The sequence below is a fragment of the Streptopelia decaocto genome (genome assembly GCF_964273445.1).
Source record: "Streptopelia decaocto genome assembly, chromosome: 3".
NCBI lineage: Eukaryota > Metazoa > Chordata > Aves > Columbiformes > Columbidae > Streptopelia > Streptopelia decaocto.
This window is the reverse complement of record NC_138656.1, coordinates 42,770,579-42,788,969: the sequence shown is the minus strand read 5'-3', so window position 1 is coordinate 42,788,969 and position 18,391 is coordinate 42,770,579. Positions and strand designations below refer to the sequence as shown.

At 43.4% G+C, this 18,391-nt stretch overlaps 1 long non-coding RNA gene across 2 annotated transcripts; it reads right to left on the bottom strand.

Annotated features, from left to right (window-relative positions):
* Positions 1-9,593: 9,593 nt before the first annotated feature.
* On the bottom strand, positions 9,594-15,051 carry LOC309437784. 2 transcript variants are annotated; one of them, XR_014183621.1, is made up of 3 exons: positions 14,977-15,051; positions 13,363-13,508; positions 9,594-13,254 (listed from the first exon to the last, which is right to left on the bottom strand). It is a non-coding gene; the product is annotated as an uncharacterized lncRNA (long non-coding RNA). The 2 variants fall into 2 exon arrangements; XR_014183622.1 differs by lacking the exon at positions 14,977-15,051 and adding an exon at positions 14,801-14,833.
* Positions 15,052-18,391: the final 3,340 nt, after the last annotated feature.

Below are 18,391 nucleotides of genomic sequence, written 5' to 3'. Positions count from 1 at the left end.
CTATCTTCCACAGTACTTTAGGTTGCGCTGGTTTAAATAACCTTACAAGAAAAAAAATAGGAATCAGATGTGTCAAGATGTATTTTTCACAATTTGTCATGTGCATTTGACTTCAAAGAACTTCTTCCAAGTTTATTTTGAGTTTCCCATACTAAAAATAAAGACACAGAACAACTCATCAGTTTAGCTGAGAACAGCAGCTCTGAAAGCATTAGGCAAGAAGAAGCTCTTGTGTTTTGAAAACAATTCCTAATGCTGTTGTCTTTAATGGGGATGGCTAATCTTCCCTGTTTTCTCATGTTCCCAGTGATTCTCTCTAAGTGGAAGCCTGCCAGTTATTCTGCAAAACTCCTGACTCATTCCAACATCATTTAAGGCCTCTTAATTGATTGCAGGATATCTTCAAAGTCAGAGGACAGCTCTTGTTTGCTGCTGTAAAAGGTTTTCCAAGAGGTTACAGTCTCTTCAGTTTTTGTAGTGTACTTTAAAAATAGTGGAATTGAAGGACAAACCCCCAGATTGGCTCATTTTTAGAAATATATCATTTTTATAATATCATAATAAAGAAAATGGGTGTGGGTTGGTTTTTTTTTTAATCAATTATTAACTAATTAATTTACCTTGGCCTTGCAGGTCTACCTTGGCTTATCTTCCTGCTGTCCATACAAGAACAGTAAAAAGAGGCATTTCTCATATTGCCGCAACATTTATTTTTTGCTTCACCCCTTGAATCTCAGTCTTATAAAAAATTATAATAGCAGTCATTTGCACATTTATGAGGTCTTCCATTAAAGTCCATTGAAAGCATTTTATAGACAATAACAAATGAAACCTCAAAGCACACTGCTGAGGTATTTATTACCACATCTTTACACTCAGGAAAATGTACCATGATAATCACACAGTTTGAAGACCACAATAACTAGTCATCAGGTCTTGGACAACAGAAACACTTTAATGGAACCCAGCATTTAGAAGCTGAATCATTTTCTGAAAGTATGGCTCTCCTCTAGTAACTGCCCAAAAGTGGAGGCATCCAAAATCACTCTCAGTCTTTGAGAATCTTAACATTAAGATGTTTTCTTTGACCTCTGCCTTCTGTTATTGCATCTAATTAGTTCTCTTTTTTTTATTCAGTGTTGCATAATTCTTGAAACTTCCCACTGTGGAGGCATAACACTATATGGTAAAAAAATAGCTGTCTTCAAGAAAAAAAAGAGGTGGCATTTTCCAGGAGCATTTGACCTTAGACTAGACCCCTTGTGGTTTCCATTGAAATTGCTGTATATATGAATGCTGAGAAAAGCTGTTTCTTTGGACATCTTGCAATCTTTTTCATGGGAAACTGGTTTTATAATGCGTGCTCACATAGGAGTTACATTTGTTAGCCCACTTTAGAGATCTCTTGCCCTCTGTGCTTTAAAAAAAAGGTGTTTACGCATCATGGTGCAGATTTTTCCTCATGGAAACATTTGGAAAACAAAGGCCAGAGAGAAAACTCCCAACTTTTGGTTAGTTCTGCAAGGAGGTTCTCAGGCAAACTATTATAAAAGTTTGTTCTACATTCAGCATTGTTACCAGGCCAAAATGTGTGTTCCTTCTTCACCTTTCTGAGGAGATCCTCCCACATGCCAAAAATGTCCTAAAAGTCCATGTTGATACATACTTTTTGACACTAAATGCTAACTAGTTCAATATTCTGTACTGTAAGCCATTCTAAAATGTGCTGCTATGAAGAAAAACAAGTCTAAAAATAGTATTGAGGTGTGTGCATGTTTGACATTGTGTGTGGAAGGGGAATTCAGCATTTCTCATCTCTTGATCATTCTATGTAAATATGCTCAGTTTATATTACACAACTTCTTTCCCCACCTGAACAGTGTTGAGGCAGATTCATCTGGACTCTTAAGAAACAAAGCATTTGTTTAGCATCTAATTTCTGGATCACTGTTAATAAAATGTTGCAAGAGACACTTGGTTAGTCATGGCTTATGATATGATGTCCAAGCCAAAAGCCTGTTCATGCAGGTGTGGAGTAATACAGAATTAAGAAGGAGTCAGTTAGAGATGGGAAACAACCCACTTTTGTCAGTAAAATGTTCTTTCACTTCAAAAAGAAAAATGACCCCAAATGATTTTTTTTTTAATACTCACAAAACCAAATTAAACCTTTCCTTTCTCTTAAAAAATGTCATATCTGGCAATAAATTTGGTAAGATATGACATTTCAGTAAAGATTAGCAATACTTCTCCATTCAGGACTTCATAAGTGACAAAATACACCTGAGAGATGAGGGAAAGGGAGAAGATTAAAATAAGTAATCATGTTCTTAAAAAAGAACCTGACTTTTAACTCCTGCAATGACAAAGGAAACCCAGCAGATGGTAGGAGGAGACCATAGTGCTAAAGGAGTGTGCTTGTCATTTTGTTCCAGTTATGGACATTAGCCCTTAAAGGAAGTTACTGCCTCATTATTCATAATGCACTGTAAGTGTTTAAAACAAAAATATGACCAGAATTGTTTTGACTATGCATTTTGTGTCCAAAAAGTTAGGTGAAATCGTGTAAGACTGGTTTTGACTAACATGGCAAATGTATTTTTTTTCACTGTGGAGCCAAATGACATCAATTAAAGCCGATTGACATCGGTGACAGTGAAAAATTACTTAACTAATAAAAATGCTGGTGGCTGCTTTTATTTTGGGTCTAATAGTTGTTGGGGAGATTATTTGTCTTTCTTTTTTGGGGGGGAAGTGTTTTTGTCTTGCAGGCATTTTGATTTATTGTTCAGCTGGTGGCTAAAATCATATCTGCATTACACAAAGATGTAGCAAGAAGAGAAATCCATTACACTTTGTAGGCCATATTTGCTCTCTGAGTGACAAGACCCTGCAGAGCTCCCTGTCTGCAGCAGCTCCCTGTCACAGGTGCCAGCGAAGACCCAGAATCCAGCAATATGTCTGCTGTAATCCTAAGAAATGTACAATTGGGGGCTGACATCTTACTTTATCTGGTTCATTCTTTAAATATTATCTCTCTTTCTAACTCCTATGTCTGTCTTACACCATATCAAGATAGACATTAAACACCTGAGAGATGATCCAGATCAAAGGCACCCTGATTTTTCTCTGTAAAGGATCAACTATTACATAAAAACCAGTATCAGTGTTACTGCAATTTTGGTGACAGTTTCAGTAATGAGAATGGGCTTCAGAAATACCAGGACAGAAATGCTGGCAATGGGGAGCTCCTCTTTGCAGTGCTCTGCAGAAGCACTGGATGACAGGAGGTAGGTCTGAAGTGTCAGTATGACACACCGCTTCCTACTCATTGTTTTGACACCTAAATCTGCTGTTCCACCAGCACCCCAAGCACTCCTTGGCCTTAGTGGAAGGCCTGTGAAAATACAGTCTTCAAATAGTTTTGAAACAACTAGGCTTATTTTATTACAGCAGGCTGAAAATAAAACTGATGGGAGCTTAGGCCCTTTTTTGATTAGTGGACACCCTATCATTTTTCTGGTTTTCTGTTCAGAGCGCATATCTCCTACCGAGTGGCTCAAAGTGGGTTTATTTTGGTTGGTACTTAGTGGCCATAGCCGGTGGACGCCCGTTACTCAAGCTTAAATGTCTTTTACAATCTCCAGAGACGAGCAGTAGATGCTTATTCCTGCCCTCAGTGCAGTTCCCTGAAATGATGCATTTAAAAGAAGCACTTCTGAGGCCTCCCAGGTACGTGTCTCCTCTTGCCCCTTGCAACAGGCAGGGGCGCCACCCCAGCCAAGGCTGCAGTCCCTGATGTTTGGGGGGGTCCTGCCGCTCCTGCCGCCTCTCTGCCCCCGGCCTGGGCTGCCAGCTGGCTTGGTATCCAAGTCCATGACAAGTCCCAATTGGGCACTTCAGTTTTGTAGCTTGGGCCACATTTGAGACCACAGCACTAAACATGAACAGCACAACCTGCACGAACCTTTAATGTGCTATTGTACGTGCTTAACATTTGTCTCATTTTATAGGTAATGTACTGCTTTTTTCTTTCTTTTTATTTTTTTTTTTTTTTTCTGTTCACTTCTTTCACGAGCAAGGCTATTTTCTGCTGTGCCTGAAGGGGCTGTTCTTTCATGCCAGAGTACTGTACTGCCTCATGGGTACTCCTGCAAGTGGGCTTAACGTTGGAGTCGGGGTATCATTCACTCATAAACACAGATGACTGCATTCTGCTTGAGTTCTTCAGCAATGCATTTTCCCACAGTCACTGATCTTTTTCTTCTGCTTTGATCTGCACCCTGTCAATCAGCTCTGAAGAGTGCGTAATTCACTGCTATCTCTGTGTCTTCTGTGCACAGCAGGTTAATGTATTTGAGGTTTCAGGGAAATATGTGTTTACAAATGCTGTATTAGATGAGCAAGAACTTATCTGCTCAAGAAAATAGTTTGCATCCCAGAACATGATATGTCCAGAGGAAATAGTCTGGCAGTAATACCTTCTCCTGCTGGTAGTTCTGGGAGGTCTTTATTTCATCACTCATGGGAGGCTTTGGATTTCACATGTTTCTTCTGTTTGTCTGTGATTCCTTTCATCGCTGCTAGTCACATTAATGATGCCACTGCTCAAGGCATCAGAAGATGGAAGCAGATTGAGCTGGGCTTTCTGTGAGATTGTTTCTCCATTTGAGAACAGAGATGCTATGTATTTTCTTTGTGTTCTTCAGCATTAGTAAATTTTCAGGCATTTAAGTGCTAATTTGGCTTTGCCATTTGGTGGCAATGCTGTGGTGATGATTGAAGTGAGTGAATTTGAGGATGGATTGCAAGCAAACATCTGTGTTTCCACTGCATGGGATATTCTGCCCACTAAAGTACTTCATTGCTTTAAACTCATCCACTGACCAGAAGTCGGAGTAGCAGCCCAAATAGCTGGATTTGGGGTGGGAAGGCGCATTCCTTTTCTCCCTGTGGACGGTGGGAAGATCAGTGTGTTTCTACTTCTTTGCTGGTTGCCCTATACATGCCAAAACAGAGCATCCGATATTGGCTAGCCTCTGTCATATTTGGCTAAGACAGAGTATTACTGGCTTCCTCTGCACAGATTGCAGCTCCAGAGAAGAGTTGGGCAATTCCCAAGGAAAGTATCCATTCCCTGCAATCTGGGTATTGTGATTTCCTGTACATTCAACTGCTCTTGAAAATGGGGACATTTTCTCCTGTTTTCTGGCCTTTCCAATAGTAAAAAATGGAAGTCACCACATGTTTTAATTTGGGATTTCTTCCAATCCTTAAAGAGGTGAACTCAGCTTGATGGAGGCTTTCTGTGTCTTTACATTGTTTCTGTCTGGCTGACATTCAGTTGCCGTATTTTTGGGCTATGTACAGCCATAACCATGTGAGGCTTTTTCTTAATTTTGGATACCTAAAACTTAGTATGGACACTTCAGAGGCATGTGCTGAAGGTGAAGTGGGCCTGCCAGCAGCAATCTAAAATGCTTGGCAATAGTTTATGATCACTCTCTGCTCAAGCGGTTTCCTATTCATGGTTACATCTTCCACTTGTAGATATTACTGAAAGATTTAGCTTTGCTGTTTGGCTTTTTCCTTCTGTTCTGCTGGAGGTAGTAAAATCTAGCTATAGGTTATCAAGTGGAACCTGTCTTTGTCTAAGGAACAGCACTCCTTATTAGCGATATGTTATATATCTCCCTCTTTATTAACAGTGGGGTAATTAAGTGTCTGCTCTTTCACACGTGTTGCAGCCTGTGATGATACTAGTTGTCCATATTGCGTCTTTATTCGGGAGCTATATCAATGACTTGCACAACGTAAAAACTGTGGAAGAAAAGTTGTCAGGTAGGTTACAAATCCCAGCAGACTCTGGATGGAGTCTGTGCGTTTGGCAGTGGGAAGCTGTTGTATTGCTCCAGATTGCTGAGGTTGGTCCCGGCCCTTGGGAGATCAACAGATGTCTCATGCAGAGTGCTGCAAACAATCCCAACACCATTATGGTTTTATTCAGCTCCAGATCTATTCCCTGACTCTTTCTAACTGACAGATGAAGATGGGATCATGATGTATCACAGTTTCTGCCACACAGTCTCTGCCTCCATCCCCAGAACATCAGCAGCCATTGCACTGATCCCTCAGAGTCCTTTTAATACATCTTGCTGACAGCGCTGATGCCCTCCCACCTCACATCTGATCCCAGTGGTGCTCTCAACCATTTGCATCTGCTCTTTTCCTGGATATGGTGAGGTAGTTTCTTTCCTTATCCAGCCGTTCTTGTCAATACTCCGTGTACAATGAACGTGTTTGTTCTCACTGCTGGATATTTCCTCACCTGTAGACATTCAGTTGAACACTGTTTTAGTGTGTGTTGACGTTTCTTCAATTTTCAGAGAGGTGTAGGTTGTCTGACTTCTCAGCATCCATACTGCTTATGTGACTTGTGCTAGCCCCTGACATTAGTTGAAGATGTCTTCCTTTTCTCTTCCCTCTACTGCTCCAATTATTTTTTCCTTTTATGCTGTAGTCACTCCTGGAGGCACAAGTTGTAAGGATGGAAATAGATGAGGGCAATTGTATGCCTGGAAGACATCCTCCCGTTCAAACGCTTCTTGATATGCCTCCTAATAGCTTAGTTGCAGGGATGCTAGCAAATATTGCCAGCTCAGCACATTAAATATTTTTTAATTTGTTCTGCTTGCATTGCCTGCTTGAATTGTTTGCTTCAAACTTAGGGACCCTGCGTTGTGATGAATTTGCTGGGTGCAGCTGAAAGCAGAGGATTTGTTGCCAGCAACACTTATTTGACTTGCAATTTACTCTGCCTAATGGCATGGGGTCATTGCATTGCTTTAATTCAGCTTTGCATGATTATAATTCCTTTCCCTCCTTGGCGTAGCTCTAAGGAAGCCTTTGCAATCTAACACATTTAGCAATGCCCTACTGTCTGCCTAGCATTCATTCTTCTAAGTGCTGCTGCTGTCTCTTGGCACATAGCTCAGAGTTTTATTTTTGCCCTTTTGCACCATATTAACGTCATCACTGTGCAAACTTTCCTATTGCATGCATTTTTTTCTCACAGAGCTAAATGTCTTCCCTGATGTTCACTGCTTCATATTTATGCATTTGCTTTTGATGTTATTTTATGCTTCTCAGTTCTACCTTCTGAGCTAACCATGTCCGCCCCACCTATGCTCTGCTTTTGGCTGGCTGCTTTTGCATCAGGTTTAGACGCTGCTGTAGTTTACTAGCAGTGAGGACAGCTTTTCTTTCAGCAGTCTCATTGCACTTTTCCCCCACTTATGAATCTACCACTAATTACTCCAGGTTCTAAGATTGCATATTTGCATGAGTCAGCCATTTTCTGCACAGTTTGGCAGCATACCAAGCTATTGTTTCTCCAGCTTCTGGATTACACAACTGTGGGGCAGATACCTTCTCTCTGCGTCATTTTTCTGAGGACTGGAAATGCTTCTGAGACATTTCTAGGTTTTTGCATGGGGTTCTTCCAGTCTGCAGCTGGTGTACATCCAAATGCTGCGGAGACATGTGGGAGCCGTTGCCCAGTACAGCAGCATGAATGGGCTTATTTTGAGTTCCCCTTTGCCCGGCCCCACAGCAATGGGTTACATTTCCATGTGACTCTAAGGAATGGCGAGCAGAGCTACTGTCAATATTTCCTCTTTCTGCAGCTTTGGGAGAGGAACCTGGTATAAACCCATGACGTTGTCTCTGTACTTCTATGTTTTGAGGAAGTGTAGGGTTGTCTCTTTTTGATTTTTTCCAGTCTGTACAGCTCACTATGACACATGCCTCCCTAATCTCTTTTTGCCACCATATCCAATGTTCATACTGGCACTGGGTATGAACCTGACACAGATAAGCAGGGAGCCAATGCTGGTTGCTGGTCCCTATCTTCTCCCGTTTCTCTGCTCCTCTGTGAGTGCTCCAGTGTTAAGGGGCCCCCCTGCTTTCAAGCAGAACTGCGTCCTCTTCTGGAGCTCACACAGCCCATCCCAAAAGAACATTGCCAGCTCTTCCTTTGCAGTGCTAGAACAAGCTCTAAACAGTCAATCAGGGAAGGACTGCTATAGTGGAGCAGTGGAGACTGTGGATTTTGTACAGGAGTCAAAGCAAGAGACAGCTGTGCAGCCTGAAAGATGATCAGAAGATATAATGGCAAAGGCTGCATTTCTAAAGACATTCTAATGCCCATTAGAAGTCTGAAATCTTCCTGGCTTGCCCTGCCCCAGAAATTCAGATCAAATCATGTTCCCACAAAAGGAGCTGGAAATTCAATAGCTCAGATTGTCAGCTAGAATAAGTCCACTGACTCCAGGGCAACTACTCCGCTCTCTGTCATCAGAGAACCTGGCCCCATGACGGTGAGCTGCAGATTTTCCACATGGCTGTTTCCTTGGGACTTGCATCATCGCCTGCACAACAAGGAGAGTCCAAGGTCCTGGTGTAGAAGGATTTTTAAGGAAGCAGAGCAAGAGACGCAAAAAAAGCTCAACTTCATGTTGTGCCTCCATAATACCACCTGGTTTAGTAGACTTGTGGATCAAGCTGGAACACAAGAGGTTCCACTTAAATTTGAGAAGAAACTTCTTCTCAGTAAGGGTGACAGAGCACTGGAACAGGCTGCCCAGGGAAGTTGTGGAGTCTCCTTCTCTGGAGACATTCAAAACCCGCCTGGACATGTTCCTGTGCGACCTCACCTAGGTGTTCCTGATCCAGCAGGGGGATTGGACTAGATGATCTTTTGAGGTCCCTTCCAATCCCAAACATACTGTGATACTGTGATACTGTGAATATCTTCCCAGATCCTCAGGTGACATGTGACTGGTGCCAGATCTCAGTGCCGAGTCCTTCAGCTCTGAGAAAAAGGGGGCAATTCAAGGACTCACATACCACCTGTTCTATGGCTTTGATTCTAGCCAGTCCCTCCCCATCTATGATGCAATACTTGCAGGATCAGGGTACAGATAAAGAACAACTTAGAAGCATTACTGCTGTCTCCTGACCGGTTGTTCATTAATATAGAAAGGAATATGTTGTGTCTCAGTTTCACGGTGAGAACCCAAATAATAAAATAACATGTAGGATTTCTAGGATGAGCAAAGCCAATGGAAATAAGTTTTAGAAATTCTGTCTGAAATTCCCAAAGCCTGACATGTGCCTCTAGGCAGAGAGCCTGCAGACAGTTCTGTGCATCAATTAATAGGTGTTAAGTCACCCATTCAGCCTCATGTGGGCTGCTCCATCCTTGAGATTCAGCTAAAAATCACAGTTAGGAGGAAGAATTTCAGTGCTACTATGAAGAAGAATGGTCATTATCCAACACACCTCTCCTTGCAAAGACATGAGTTCAATGGTTTACTAGTTCTTTCCCATTGTTGACTACTGTGATCTTATACGTTGTAAATCATATTAACAAAATAAGAGCTTTGGTGTGATCCCTTCCTGTCCCCTTCTGTCACCCTGAACCTTTTATCTGAGGGCTGATAATCTAAACTGTTTGTTTTAAAATTGTCAGGACAGCAGGGGTGAAAACTCTTAAAAATGAGCTACTAATTATTAATGTGAATGCCTTCACATCCATCTCCTACTAACTATCTCAATGGAATGATTCAGTTCAACGTTGCACAGTGAGAAGATCCATTTGTCATACTTCTTTAATTTTTTATCCATTTGTAAAGCATCCCAAAATCTAGCCAGCAGTAAAACAGCAAAGAAATTGCCCAAGGCATCCTCTTAAGGAAGCAGTATGGGCTGGGTTCTGTTCTGCCACAGATTAGTCTAAATTGGTAGTTATTCCATGATGTCAGTGAAACCGAACTGCCAAAATGCAGAGGCAAATCTGGCCCCATGATCTAATTCCATGATGAAATTGCTAGTGTAAATAATGACTGTTGCTGTTCAGCGCTTCACCCCCACTCCCCAAAGTGCTTTAATGAATAATGAATTTTATGAATAAGCTTTAATGAATGGCTGAATACATTTTAATGGCCAAACTAATAAAATCGTAAGTTAAAACACTTTCCTTCGCACTTTCCTCTCCTCTTATAGTCCTGCTGCCTTCCTTTGCTTCCTTGAACCAGAGAATTGCCCCTTTAAACTACCCGTCAATCACGCATGCAATTACCACATCCCAGCAGGGATTATCAAACTGCAAAAGCGGCCAGTTTTTAATTCCAGGAAAGACATTCCATATTTGTTTTAAACTTATGTTCCAAAATGCAAGTGCCAAAACAGAACAAACCTTTAAGCATTTATTTCTTCCTTCTCCTCCACCCCCACTTGAGATTAAAAATCATTCATTTCAATCAGTCATTCAGAGGAAGACTGTAAAATGAATGACATAATTAGCCACTTAATATAGGGCATATGGAATTTTAATTCCAGTTGAAAATCAGAGAGGCTTTTCTAAAGCTGTTCACTGGCAAAAAAAAAAAGAAAAACAAAACAAAAAAACACAACAACAAAAAAACCCAAAACCAAAATAGTTGTATCTGAAAACAGCCAACCCTTCTCAGTTCAGCGTCACTTTTTTGTTTGGGCCCCCTAGTACTCTAAGCATTGCCAGATAATCCTCCTTGACTTCCATCAGAAGGGAGCAAGTATACCATTACAGATAGATGAAGTCAGGAAGATAGTGAAACGAAGGACCTAGTTTTGCCAGGTCACAGTGCAATCACAGACAACAAAGTGACTGCTCGTCTGACTGAATTGTATAGGAACCAGTTTTGGGACAATTTTCTGAAATGTCTTCCAAGTGGTGCAAGCAACAACATTCAAAATTAGGGGCAGCTCCAATCAGTCCGTTTTTCTGAAAATACTTAGTCATGCACCCAAGGTCATATGAATAACATGTATCTGATCCAGCAGCAGTTTTAACCAAATGCCTTCTGACAAAATCAATAGGATTTTATGGGTGTGGCTTAAAAATTAATCAAAATAAACAAATAAAACACCCCTTACAGGAGGGCCAGAAGGCAACCTGATGAACTTGACTGTCTCTGTAACCAGTCCATCCTGTTCAATCCTGCTGATCACTCATTTCCATCCTGCTTGTGCTGACCTATTCTGCAGGCTTTTAACCATGTTACTGAGTCAGGTAACACTAAAAGGTGACCCATTAGCCAGTTAGATTAAACAAGAGACACTAAACAGCAGATAATAGCCAAAGGGTAGGGAATGGGAACAAGTCAACATTACTCAAGGGGTTAGAAAGATGTTCCAAAATGTAATCTCAGTGTTCCTTTTGTTGGGTAAATACACAGTCAACCCCCATTTGCACAAGCCTTGATCACATGAAGTAATCATTTCTGGGGAAAAAAGCCACATTCCACCGGCATGGATTTTGTATAATGAAATACTCTGCCCCACACGCTCCTCCCAGGCGTTGGGAGCAATTTCATTTGCCTGCATTACTTTCACTGCCTGCTGATTGCTCTCAGATCCCTATACACATACCATGGGGAATGGAAGTACGGAGGTTCTGCTATGAGAAAAAGGCCCAAGAAAACACTGGAGACAGAAGGAAAGGTTAAAAAAACATGTGTTTAAAGTGTTGAAATCCTCTGGCATCGATCTACATCCCAGATTACTTCAATTGTACTATTTTCTTTTTTGTTGTTGTTCTTTTTGTGAAAAACAAAACAACCATACTAAAAATATGCTTACCAGTATAAATCTATACTATGTTTTGTTTTGTTCTGTTTTGTTTTGTTTTGAAGGGTTGAACTGAATTTTGTGAACCTGATTTGCTCTTTCTACTTTGGGTTGCATGTGGGAGGTTTTTTCTTATTTTGTGCTGAGAGAGGGGATGAGGAGGAACTTCCTGAGACAGGCTAATGGAAACCTTTGAGGGTTCCCCTCACACCACATCCTATTAATCCCATGCACTTCACTAGTTGTGTAACTCCAGTCACTATGACATTATTCTCAGCCTAATCTGGCATACTTCATCAGTGGGGGAAAAATTAAAATTGAACCTGGTCAACAAAGCAGGAGAAGGCCTAAAAGGGCTTTGGACCATTTTCCTGAATAATTATCCAAGTTGAACATAAGGAGTGCAGTTCAGACAACTGGCACACACAAAATGGAAGATGGGCACAGAAATTTTGACTTTTTCTTGCATGTCTCATAGGCAGTGCAAATCAATAGGGTTGTTTGCTCTCTGAAAGAGAGGTACAGGCCTTGCGACACCACTGGAAGCCCCTTCCCAGGACACCAGTGGAGGAGTTTAGGCCAGCAGTTGAGTCACGTGCCAATCTTTCACACTGATTGCTACACGGGATTGATTGGGAAAGAGAAGGGAACAATCCAGTTTTTCCAGTATTCCAGGTTTTGGCCTCTTGCAGAGTTGGTGCTGAGGCAAGAGCCACCGCTTGATCGTTCGTGCAGCCAGGCTGGTCACCTCACACCCCAATGCTCTGTCAACCTCTGGAGCCCCACAACCCCCCACCTTGCAGCTCTCTAGTCTGGTCCTCAGCTGTTAGACATCAGACCACAACGTGAAATGCAAACATTTTCTTTCTAGATGTTTATAAAGGTTCCATCACAACATTCCCATCGTCGTATAGTAACCAATAAAATACAACAGCAGAGGCCTGCAGACAGTTAAAAAGACTCACTGCAGGGTTAAATTGTACGAGACCTCCAAAATCATCCTTTCGACCCTGAGCCAACAGAGAGCCTGGCATCACGCTCTGACAGTCAGCGTGTTTGGAAGCAAATGAGGGCCCGCCACTGATGCCTGGCAGTCTTGGAAGTATAATATTACAAAGACCTATAAAAATACATCTCAGAGTGTCTTGCTTCCATGCACCACTTCTTTTCTCCTTTAATTATTTGATGGTTTTAACTGCAGGAAACACCCCCCTGCCCTTGGAACAAGAACAACTGTGTCACAGTTGTTCTTGTTCCATGGTCACTTTAAAGTTCATGTGGTTACAACACTGACGTCCCACTTCTATCACAAACTGTGCCACAGCACATCTGGTCTGGTCATGTCTGCTCTCTGCATGCCCTTTCCTGCTTTGGGATCACCTTGAGAGGACATCGCCCTCCATTCAGCGGCTGGTGAGCAGCCACAGTGGCACCTGTCCAACAGAGGGAAGTGATGAGCCATCATGTTTTCCCATCCAACACCAGCAGGGTCCTGGCTTGATTGCCCTCTTGAAAATGCTGCGTCCAGATGGAAATTCCCACTTGGAGGAAGCTCTCCAAAACGCATGTATCCATAGGACATTACTGAGCAAAAACAAGAAAAGAAGTCTGGTTTTTGTCTCTAAAGGCTGCCTCTGCACTAATTTGACTTCAGGCCTCGTTATTCCTGTTGTGCTCACTGCAATATCTTACCACTGGCAACAGAAGGATTTATCAGGGTGACCGAGCACTGGCTGACTCAGCATGGTTGGAGCTCCACAAGGATGGATGGACAGAAGTTGGCATGGAGGAGAACATCACCAGCATTCAGCCTGAAATGGCTGCAGGGGGAAGCTCTTCTGTAAAATACAATATAGCATCAGGCAAGTTTAAAGTCCTTTTCCCAGCTACAGCCCCTCCATAATTCTGGACGAATACTGGAGAATGTTTCAGCCTGGCTGCGAGAGATATACACCATGGCACTATCAAGCTTCAGCACACTGTTTTCCCACAGTATTGAATTTTGAACTACGGAGCATGCTTCCCACTTTCGCACCACACTTCCTGAGTGGGCTGAACCCACAGACCTTCTCTGCTCCCTTCCATATGACAGACCCACAGCAATCTCCTAATCTCCCTGCTCAAGAAGTCAACAAATAAAAAAACTTGTGGCACTTCCACAATACTCACACTTCTTATGGCAGGTGTGAAGAAAAGCTTTAGAAAAGGTGGATGAGGTGCTCTCTGTGTACTGCCTATCTGGGGGAACATTATTTCTGCATATTTTCCTGGGTTGCCATTTCAAACATGATGCTTTGAGTGGGATTTGTCTCACCCTGCTTTAGATATCTACATCTGAGGCAGTCACCTTGCATATTCAATGAAGAGAAATAGGCATGTCTGGGGTGTGAGTCATCTGGTTTGCTTTATATGTCTCCTTTAGACTAAGATGAATCACACCCTGAAGTGCATATTTTTCTCTATTGACTATGAACGGAATCAAGATGAATACTCAGATACAGACATCTACATTTGGTCAGATGACTCTTAACCTGCACCTTCTGGGAAACAGCTTCAGGTAACATCCTCTGCATGGGCACTCACTATCCTGCCTCTATCTGTCACTCACCTGTGCCATAGCCTAACACCAGGACAGTTGTTCTCTCATGCTCCCACCTCAGTATCTACTACATGCCCAAAGCCAGCACAGGCATCTGAACACCAGCCTTTGCTAGAAGAATCTACAGGAAGTTAGGGGGGAGAATAATTGGGAAATGTATTGCTATGTTGAAGGAAACCTCAGGATGGAAAGGTAGAATTGGAATAACATGCATGGAAGGATTAATCATTATCAGCATAGAAGACAGGCTCCCATTAAAAACACTCAGTTCAGGGTGGGGGCTGGGGGGCCATCCTCATTTCCATTGGCAACTGTAATACCAGAGCCCACAAAATAAGAGTTATCAACTATTAGCAGCTTTTGAATTTTTCATAAAACCCAAGAAAAAGGGAAGAGGAAGTATCCATTTGGAGAACTCCTGCACGTATCCCCACAGGGCTCTGTGAGAGCAGGTGTTGGTAAGGCTGATTCCCAGGGCATTCCCAGCACCAGAGACCTGACGTGCAGAGAGCACAGGGAAGTGGCAGATACCTGTTAGCACAGCGCTCCGCTACAGCCTTCCACCTACACCCACACAGCCATGCCAACCAACCATCAACAGCAGATACCCATTTCAGTCCATAGTGCTCAGCAGTCTGGGAATTCTGATGCAGTCTAGCCCTGGTTCAGCTATATCTACCCTACCTTTGTGTGTTGGTCTTATTTACCCGCTTTTGTTCGTATCATCAGCCGTGTGCTGCTTCTGTTTATCGTGGGCCAAAAGGCTGAAAGACTTCACTGAGGACCAGCTCATCCCACGAACGTGACACCCAGCACATGCTGTGTTTTTTCAGTGAAATCAATTAGCAACATTACCTTACTTGGAATACATGCATTACTCACAAAGCTGTTTCCTTGATCTGTCAGGGTGTTTTCATAGACATCCTTTGTAGATGTCCTTAAGGTTCAGAAATTTCCCTGCCTCCTGTTCCCATCTATGCCCTCAAGAGCACTCATTTGCCGTCAGAGGTGTCCGAAAATACAGCATACACTTCTCACATGAGGCACATACTAGCCAGAAATAACTAGTGTTTCCATTCAGCTTGTCTATCTACCCTTTGGTCTTCCAAGCATTCACTATACCCACATTCTGCAGCTATGCAAGGGAACATTCATCTGCTCCTTTTCCTGACCCAAGTCTCCAGCAAAAGATTTCCTAAGTCAGGGCACAGGAGGACAAGCTGAATTTCTGCAGCTGACAGGAGTCATAGCACTGTTAATATCCATTAGCACAAATCCATAAAACGTCCAGGACAAACATGAATTTTGGTTGAAAACAAACAAAAAAGATTTTTGTAACATTGATGAAGTATTAAAAGATTGTTTTATTTTTACAAAGACAATTCAAAACATCTGGAATCTCAAATAAGTCTCTGTACGCACTGTTTAACCCACTTCCCTGATATTCATGGAATTTCCCCTGCACTTCACCCTGAGCAGAGCTGACTGGCTGAGGTGAACCAGGCTTCTTTCCTGCATTAGGAGAAACAGCTGGACACAGAACTGCTGCTTTGCATGGACAAACACAGTTAGCTGAAGAGCCACTTTTTAATGGGAACATTTGGCTGAGCAGTCTTCCCTGAAAACAAGCCTGAGTCTCTAAATCCTCTGGCATCACAAAAGGACATGTGACAACCTTCTTCATGGGCCTGGCACATCTCTCCTATGCTACCATAGTGCCTGTCACCCTCTCCCTGCAACTTATGAGTTGACTCACCTGTAGATGACTCATTTCAAACAATACACTGAAAACAAAAGGCCATATGCTCCGTGCTGGGTCTCTAGATATGCTAGTTACTGCCAGTGCTATCACTTTCTCTTCCATGAAAGAGGGAGACAGGTGAAGCCGAGGCAATGGTGTCCTCCATACTTCAACCTGAGGACCTGTGCTAACCATCAGAAAGCCACACCTTCCTGACTCAGTATTTTCTTGGGCTGCCCCTGACTTTCTCTGCTCACAGCAGCAGGAGTTGCACTGTATGACACCTGCCCAGAATATTGAGCATTTGGCTTAAAAAGCACACAGTCACCATGGAATCCAGTCCCCAGGGGAGTACTTGCATGCAGCCTAGCAAATTGGTATGGATGTACAGTAGCTTGCCAGACTAGCATCCAGGGCTAATTTGATGGAGTATTATTGCAGCACAAACAGAAGCAGGAATATTGCCTAGTCCTCAGTGACCAGTTTCAGTGAGCTGTTTCAGACCATTGTGGATCAAAACTACTCCAGTTAAGTTGGCATGCTTAGATGAGGTGAAAGAACATGATGTGACAAATCTGTGCCAGCCTCTGAGGACTGCTTGCTTCAGACAGTCGTTTAAAAGCTGGTCAGCATAGTCCCTGAAGCCTTTCATCTTGGCATCATGCATGGAAAGAGGACATAAAAAGTGCAACTTATATGGGACTTTGTAGAAGGCTGTCAGTGTTGTGAGAGTACTCTTATGTCCACTGAGGTTGGTAGAGAGGTTCCCACTGCTTTCTCTGGGCACACAGGCAGGGGGAATTGAACTGCACCCAGAGACGAGAAGGAAGCACACTTGGAAAGCTGATAGGATGTGCAGAGTTCAAGGGCAAGCTGGCACCCACCTCCTACAGCTGCAGCTACCCAGTGACTGTAAGCTGTACTCTTGTGTGACAGAAGTTACAGGGATTTGGATATCACTGGGATTTTCAAAGCCTAGCTCATAGCGGTACAAAAGACCTCAACTTGCAGCTTTCTGGGACTAGGAGACTGTTCATTCACAGCACCATAAAAATTCAAACCTATTCAAGAGCTGACCTTCATTTGACTATCTATTTGAATAATGAAACAAGCAGTCAGGATAGAGCAATTGTGTTTTCAAGGCTCTATTTCTGAAAGTTTTGCCATGTATTTAACTTTACCTCAGAAAAAGCCCTTTAGAGCAGACAGGAGTCTTGTGTTAAATATAGAAGTGCATGATAGCAAGAGACAGAGAGGAGCCATACGGCTGACAATAGGGAAGGGTCAGGCCTTTGAATGAAGATTTGATGCTCATCTTACTTGGTGAGAAATCTGGGGTCTATAGCAGGTGAAAGGAGGGAAGAAAATGATCCTGGGAGGGATGAGTTATTATACAAGCTCTGTCTCAGAGAAGGAACCTTTTCACTTCTCCTTGCCCTCCCCACACTGCTGACCCTGCTGTGGGGGCTTCTTCTCCTTCAGGGAGACCTACAGCACAGAGGCAATATCCCTCAAGAAGGCCTGCACTGGTCTCTGCACCAGCCAAAAGGCAACAGCAGCTACAGCTGGAGTTAGTCCTGCCTCTGGCATCTGTGTTTGCAGCGTCAAGCCCAGCTGCTCAGCTGAGGCTGGTAACCTTCAGCCAAACACTCCTTGGTCTGGAAGTCAGTAATCTCCACCTGCCTCCAGCATATGACCCTGTCCCAGTTTTAGATTACTCCCATGAGTCACGTTTTTTCCACCTCCCTCTTCCAGCCTCCCCAGCAGAGTGGCAGCGCAAGGACAAGGGTAGAACAAACACCCATCACTATCTGGCTCTGACTCCATCGAGCAGCAGGCTCTGGGGAAGATGGGGTGTCGACCGAGCAGCTCAGCAATTGCTGTCTCTCTGTAGGATTCAGGTGTCACGGGGCTCAAGGGAAAGCCACTTCTCCCAGCACCTTGAGACAGCGTAGGGCAAGGTTACTCCTCCCTAGGGCTGCCTGCCTCTGGCCTCAGCCTTCCGTGAGTGCCCCACGTTCTCCCACTAACTGAGTCACTGGTTGACTGTCCGTCGAGGTTAGAGCTGGCCATGCCAGTTGGAGACCAGCCAGATGGCAACTGTAAGGACAAACAAGCACAGGGCTCAGGCAGGAACATCACTTCCCCCTGTAAATGTACGCACATGGGCACATGCACAAGCCCAACCTGAAGGGTTTGGTAGTTTCCTCGCTGCTAATGCAAGGCTGCCAAACCAGGGCGCTCAGGAAGCCCTCTCCTGCCCTGCAGCACTGGCCTAGCTGCAGGCAGGGACCTCCTGCCTGTGCAGGGACCTCGGTGAGGACCTCCATCCCCAGTGCTGCCTGCCTGCCCCTCTCAAGCAGACAGCTACCTTCTGCAGC